This window comes from Lactuca serriola, chromosome 8 (assembly GCF_051521515.1).
Source record: "Lactuca serriola cultivar US96UC23 chromosome 8, Lser_US96UC23_V15, whole genome shotgun sequence".
In the NCBI taxonomy this organism is placed as follows: domain Eukaryota; kingdom Viridiplantae; phylum Streptophyta; class Magnoliopsida; order Asterales; family Asteraceae; genus Lactuca; species Lactuca serriola.
Window position 1 is genome coordinate 247176704 of NC_136415.1, and position 8055 is coordinate 247184758.

General features: G+C 32.4%; 1 pseudogene; it reads right to left on the reverse strand.

The window, feature by feature from the left end:
• Positions 1-2809: 2809 nt before the first annotated feature.
• LOC145068947 (receptor-like protein EIX1) lies at positions 2810-5821 on the reverse strand (annotated as a pseudogene).
• Positions 5822-8055: the final 2234 nt, after the last annotated feature.

Here is an 8055-nt window from a genome sequence, read left to right on the forward strand (position 1 = left end):
GTATGAAGCATACGGTTTTATTTTATTTTTTCAGTTTTATTTTTAAAAAGTTATCCCCGTATACCATAAGTACTCCTAATTAAGAATACAGTAAAATTTCGATAAAAAATAGACGTACCTTGTTGTTTTTCGGGTGATCCATTGAGAGAAAATAGTAGACAATAGAAGAAAAAATGAGCAAAAAGTAATCTAAGCTGAAAAATAATACATTATATACTATGGGTCAATGGGTCATAAAAGAGTAGACTGGCCACGAAAGAGAAGTCTATTGCCCTAAAAAAATATTCAACAAGCATTGACCGTAATCAACGAGAGTTGACCGTATTCAACTATGGTCGGACTACTCATTCGTGGGCTATTTTTGGCTAAAGTCTTTTTTTGGCTATTTTGGGATAGGTAATTAGGGAAAATGGCTAAATTAGTAATTCTCTCCTTTCTATAACCTAAAATTCAAAATGCTTAATTAATAAAATGAAAATTATCACAAAATGACAAGTCAAATTTAATTTCTAAGAATTAACCACAAAACTATATATGTTAAAACGCATTAGGCTTAAGAGAGTGGTCTCGTCACCCCTCTTGCCAAAACACTAGCTAAAGATGCTACATCACTCCCATTAAAATGTTAGAAGGCTTGCTAAACTTGGTCTCGCTAGTCGGGTAACGAGAAGAGAGAGAAAGAGGGAGGGTGGGCTTTGATTGGTCGGCTTAATTTGTTTTTCATTTTTCCTTTTTTTGTTTCCAAACTTAGTTCTAATTAAATTGTTTTACAAACCACTCCGTATCTTTTACAAGGAGCTAAGGTTTGATAACAAATGCTTACGTGGTTTAACAAAATCTGACGTGGTACAGTGTTAAGGGTGTTATCATTCCCTTTAGCCTTAGAAAGTGACAAATATAAGAAATCTTTTTATTTATTACAGTAGATTATTTTACTAAAATATTATAATACACATGTGGTAGATAAAATAGAATTAATGCCATAAATGAAATAACCAATTATGTTTTTTTTTTCTTTTTTGTAGATCAATATTATTTAAAAAAATATCATAGATACGTTTATAAAATACCATTAAAACCATAAAAACAAATATATTTTGTGATAAAAAGCTTTAATTGGGTACCTTTTGATGGTAATTCGTTATATCAAATTATAAACGGTGCTTTATGAAAAAACAAAAAGATTGTTTGTTATGTATCTATAACATTAACCTTTAAATTCTTTCTAATAAATGAAAGTTTTTTTTTTTTTTTTTTTTTCGTTTATCACACTCTCATTCAATTTGCCAAATGTCATATATTGTGGTTATTTTGAATTAATTTTTTCCATATAATATTGTAACGTAACAATAAAATAAATGTAGTAACAAATGAATATCAATTTCATTAATAAATTTACCTTTTAACTTCAAAAATCCTAAAATTAAAGTTCATTAGTTTCTTTTTTATTTAAATTATCCGTTTAAATTTAAAAGATAAAAAACATCTCAATTATAATAATTTCATTATTTTTCTTATTTTTTTTTATAAATCCAAACATCTCAAATATTTTGACTTTTATATTTAATTTTTTTTTTAAATTAACTCACGTAATACTGTCTCACAACTAGTAAATATTATGATTGTTGGGGAATTTTTTCACATCCCTCTTTTAACGACGCTCGATCTTGTTCTCACACGTATGTCATGTCATCATTCAAAGAAAACAAGCTTGATAAAAAAATGTAAATGATTAAATATTCAAGAACCAGAGAAAATCCCATTCGATATCTAACGGTCAAGTAACAAAGGCGAATCACAAGATGAAAGAAAATAATGATCAAAAAATCAAGAAGAAAAATGAGAAAAAACAGAAACACTCAAAGGTTCCGACTTTTCATGCAACCACAAATCTAGAAAATGTTATTAGTTGTCTACCTGATTCTTACTTAAAAGGCTGTAGATGAAAAGTGTCAGATGGCAGGGTATTTCAGTCTTTTAAAAGGGTGAGGGATTATTGGAATTGAATTCCATCTGGAAAGTTGAAATCCTGTCAGCCATGGATTATGTGAATTCCAAGGGAAGTCATTCAGTTATAATTTACTCCAAAGTTGGAGTAGAACGGAATTGGATTCCAATTTCTGCAGAATTCAATTCCATAGTAATCTTATTCTGTTAATGGGACTCTAAAGAAATGGCTAAAGTGGACCACATTAATCAAACTATAACATTCAAGTCCACAGGCTAAACTGTCACACTATCAATCCATGTCTTCATTTTATTCTTTTCAAAATTTGCAACTCTAAATAAATATATATCATGGACTATGAAGGTTATATGAATGCCCAAAATTAGAACAAAGAATATTGAGCTTGAATTTTGTGCAATTTATAATACATAGAAATTGAATGAAGTTTCTTGTATATGACTAAACAAAAGGCTTGTGGTTACTTTTCTTTGGAAGACGATCAACTTTTTTCCAAGAACAAAATTTAGAAAGAAAAAAAAAACACTGAAAATCCATGCTTCTATATTCGAATTTGAAATGACTAAGTGAGTATATAGAAGCTAAAAGAATTCACATGTAGCTTAAATGGGTGGTTGTGAAATTCATCAAAACGGGTTTGGGTCAAAATAGTAATATTTACATCACAACTTCATAACAAAGCAATTTAGGAGGTTGTTATACGCTTCCTCATTCATCACATTAAAGACTAAAAAATGAGTAATGAAGAAATAGATAATGAGTCGATTACCAGCTTCTTACTTTTCAATATTGGCACATTTAAACATCCATATTACAAATACCATACACATATAAAATCCATATAAGACACAAATGTCATACACATATAAAATCCAAACAGTCTTATGAATAAGCACAACACCAGTATTAAATAAGCAAAATAGTCATTGATAACATATATTAAAGAATTATTTGCATTCAAGAGAATCTATATTGTTTCTCTTCCTCTCTTCATTTTGACAACTCTTACCACAACTACAACGTAAATCTTGTCCATGGTTTCCTCAACAAACATGAAAAGCTTCCGTCTCCATTTCTTCTTGAAAAACAAAACTCCAATAACACCCAAAAACCCTGTTGCAAAACCACTCATTATGTCCACATAGAACAACCATACCTTCGTAGGCTCCTTCTTATAAACTATTGTTGGGTCTTCCTCATGATTGGAGCAATTCTTTATCACTGGAAACCCACAAAGATCTTTGTTCCCAGCATATATTGATGGATCAGTAAGTGTCTGCAACTGATTTCCTGTTGGAATTCGTCCCGACAAATTGTTGTTCGACAAATTCAAATGGCTCAAAAAGTTCAAAGCAACCATGCTTGGAGGGATCATCTCACTCAACTGATTATTTGAGAAATCTAGAGATTCTAAATTCGTCATTTTTCCAATATTGTCCGGAATACCCCCACTGAGAAGATTATTAGACAAATTGAGACTCATCAACATAGAAAGTGCAGTTATCTCTACAGGTATTTCTCCAAAAAAATTATTGCTTGAAAGGTCCATGTTGTAAACCAATTGCAAAGTTGTTGTATATTCAAGATCAACACCTTTCGTGCTCTGAATCACATTTTGGTCATCATCGATATCATCAATGGTATCCACCAGTACCACACTTCCCTTAACCATTCCATTTAACTCTCCAAGACAATGTGGGATTGTTCCCGTTAAGTTGTTGTATGCAACATCGAAAATATGAAGTTTTGAAATTTTGCATAGTGACTGAGGAATACTTCCGGTTAGGTTATTTTTGTGCAATCTCAAAACTAACAAAGATGTAAGATTTTCTCCTATCGATTCGGGTATATTTCCAGAGAATTGATTATCACCCAAATCTAAGACCACTAATGATTGTAAATTCCCCAAAGCTCTAGGAAGTTTACCAGTAAATTTATTGTCATTCAAATTTAACCGAATTAATACTGAACACTTAAGAGCTATTGAACTTGGAAACACACCGGATAACTGATTTGAGCTAAATATCATGGTACCCAACCATTCAAGATTCGCAAGACACATGGGGATTTTCCCACTTAACCTATTTCTTGAAAGATCAAGTAATTCCAAATATGTCCTTCTACATAATGACATTGGAATCGAGTCATTGAAAAGGTTATTTTGAAGAAATATTCCCGAGGTAAATCTTCTCGTAGACACATCAGAATATCCTGCATTAGGAAGATTTGTAAGAGGTCCATTGAGTTTATTGTGAGAGAGATCTATGAGAGGAACGATGGGCATCTTCCGCAACCATGTGGGCAAGGTTCCCGAAATTGTAGCATTTGACAACATTAATGCCTCAAGATTCCTTTGATTTTGAAGCCATTGAGGAAACCCATTTAAGATATTGCAAGAACTGAGATGGAGAGATAGTAATTGGAATGGAGGTATCCACTCCCGTGAAACATTGAATGTCAACTTAGAGTTATAAGAAGTATCCAAGTTCCTCAACATCGAAAGGTTAGCAAAATGGGCTTCGGAAACTACTCCTTCAAAAGAATTGTAAGAGAGATCTAGAGAATGGAGTTTGGAAAGTTGACCAAAAGAAACCGGAATAGTCCCATTTAACAAATTGGAAGACATCAAAAGTTCTTGTAATGAAACAAGACTCCCTAGAGATGTTGGGATAGGACCATTTAATTGATTCAAAGAAAGGTCAAGTTTTACAAGGCTTCCAACAAATGTTGGAATGGGGCCTGTTAACATGTTGTCAGATACATCTAACACTAGTAAAGATCTTAATCTTTTCACAGATTCAGGAATCGGACCTATCAATCTGTTGTGTGATAGATCAAGCTCTAGAAGATTAGGCATGTTGGTGTTGGATGTTAGAAAGGGTACTTAAATTAAGATGAGGGGGAGATAAATACATCTTGTCGAGCCCACAATATGTCAAATGCAACTCTGATACAGAAGGAATCATGTTTAGCAAGTTTGTAAAACTTAGATTAAAGGTTGAAAGATCAAGAAATGTGAGGGAGGTCATGTTTTGAAAAAATCCAGGGAGTGGACCTTGGTAATAATTGAAGCTAAGATCTAGATGTTTGATGTTTGGAATTATTCTACTCGAATTAAGAGAATGAGAATGAACAATCTTGGAAAGTTTACATGATGACAAACTTAACTCTTTTAACGAAGGAATCATGTAAAGCATCATATCCCAATTTTGTGCTCCGCTAAGATCCAAATAATTAAAGTTGAGATGCTGGAGTGACAAAAGGCCAAAAGTCCATGTCATATCATCTTCCATCAACACTTCATTCCAACTGAGATCAAGAACGTTTAAATTAGTGAGATTTCCAACATGAGGAGGAATGATACCATTAAAACCAGCATACGAGAGATTGAGGTAGGCCAACTGTTTGAAGGATCCAATGAAGTTAGGGATCCGGCTTCCTCCAAAATCATTCCCACTCAAGTCCAAGTATTTGAGATGCCTCAACTCAGCCAAAGAAGGATTCACTTCATCACCAAGTAAGAACGAGTTGCCATAAAAAAAAGAGTGGTCTCCTTCAAGATGCACACTTTCTACATTTCCAGTGATATGATCACAACCGATTCTTTCCCACGTGCAACAGTTATTGCCAACCCATGATGACAACATTCCGGAAGGATCTTTGACGCTTTGTTTGAAGTTGAGAAGAGCAATTCGCTCTTGCTCAGAGCAAATGAAACTAATATTTTCAACACCCAAACAAGTATTTGTGGTTGCAACCAAAGAAATAGTTATGAAAATGAGATGGAACCCCAAACCCTTATGATTCTCCATTATCAACCCTTAGTTTTTAGAAATATTGAATTGGAAAAATGGATTGTTAGGTCCAACAACTAGTTCACTTAGAGGAACATAATTAAAGAACAACTTATTGACATGGAAGTCAATGGAGAGAATACAAAACAATGGGTGCCAAACAGGCCTTTCCATTTTCAAGGAATTAAAAGATTGTTTATAAATAATTGAATATCTTAAATATATAATAGTGTTATAAATTAGAAACTTGATTGTGATGTTTAATGCTTTACGAAACTAACTACAACAAAATAAGTTTTTTTTTTTTTTTTTTTTTTTTTTTTTTTTTTTTTTTTTTTTTGTGTTATTTGACTTGGTAAGTTTGATATTTCACCTACAAAAGATAATTATAATTTGAATTTCAAAATTTCATCTTATTTTTTAGAAAATAATTTACTCTTGGAAAAGAAATTAAGATATTATTAGAAGTAACGATTCAAGTATTAAACCCATACCAATTGACTTGAAAATGGGTTGGATTTATTCCGACAGGTCTAACTAGTAAAATAAAAACTTGACAAAAGATGAAACGGTCAGATTTGTTGAACAGTTCAAACTTGGCCCCAGGTATGCTCCAATGCTTACAATCCCTTTTCCACATAAAACATATATAAAAAAAGTATATTATCTAGTCTAGTCTAGTCTAGTATCCTAATAAAAGAATCCCTTAACTGACAAGTGTCATTTCCTCCTATCATTGTTTATAAAACTTAATTTACTTTTATGCCCTCCACCATTATTAATAAGTTTAAATTTAAATTACATTTATTCGGTATCTTTTATTTTCTGATTCAAATTTGGAATTAATTCTTACTAATATAATTGAAATTGTTGATATCTGTAAATCTCGCCCATTTCTAAATGTCCAGCTTTTTCTTCATCCCTCCCTAAATTAGAGACGTGAAATTTGGATATAAGTTTTGAAATCCCTAATTATCAGTCCCTCTCCCATGTACTCGCCAATTACTAAGGGTTTTTATTTGACATATTTTCATTTGTCATTTTTGGTGATCTTTCACTTCCACCGCCCTTGTCTCTGTCGATGTCTCCGTCAATACTGATTTATATGATAATAGAAAAAGGTCGTTAAGGAGAGCATCTTTACTTATCGGTGAAGTATACCAAAGTGAATATGAGTAGAACCTTACTTCAATACTCTCTATAACCGATCAATCTTGATTTTTGTTGTTATTATACGCATATGATTTGGCATCGGCTACCGATTATCCAAGATGGGAAGGAATAACTCCTACAAGATATATGTACAAGTTCAAGATGATGAAGAATGTTCATATGATTCTAGAATATGAATGTTAATCTCATTGGGCCAGTTAGATACTCCTCTCATACATTTGTAATTAATCTTCTTTCTCATATCTACTATTTTACTCCCGCAATCTTCTTTTCATATTATCTCATTTATGTAGAAAGGCAAAATACGACAGTGTAGAGGCAGTTTTAGGTTCTTTAGTTTTTTTTAGTGAAGTTTTTGTGTATAAGTTTGATGGTTGTTGGCTCACAAGTGAAGGAAGTTGCACGATGGTTTGAAAAATTAAGTTTTCACTTTTGGGTTAGACAAAGGAATAACCTCATCATTGATATTTAACTCTATGCAATCAATAGAAATTTGGTAGCTTTGAAGGGGTTAAATTGTTAATTTTGGTGATTTTACTTTGAGTTTACTTTTTAAGTTCTATGATGTTGGGTACAATAAAGAGTTCACTGGAACAACATTCACGAGCCAGTTTAGGGATCTTATAGGTGCAATTTTCCCTCTTTTACCATCTTTTTGCGTTTCTATACCCTCATTGGGTTCTACGATGGATTCTTATGCTTTAAGTAATCAGTTTTATTTTCCAAATCGTCTTTAATATGTAAATTATTTCTAGAGATGTAATCTTTATCTATTTAAAAAAATTACTAAAATGTCCATGGGTGAAGGTGTTCTTAGAAGAGGTTTTGGATTGTGATTTGGTATTGTGTAATCAGTTTTTAAGTATTTTGCAGATAATATCAATAATTCTTGCAATAATCAAACACCACAACCGACCAGAGACCTTAAACACACTCACAACCCATGTTTTGAAAACCGGACCGGACCGGACCGGCCAGTTCGACCGGCTCAACCGGGAACCGGTTCCGGATCCGGTTCTTAAAGGCCAAAAAACCGGTATTCGTGTGAACCAGTAAAAACCCGTCGAACCGGTAAAAATCGGAAATTTGAAAAAATATTTATTTTTTGTATTTTTTATATAA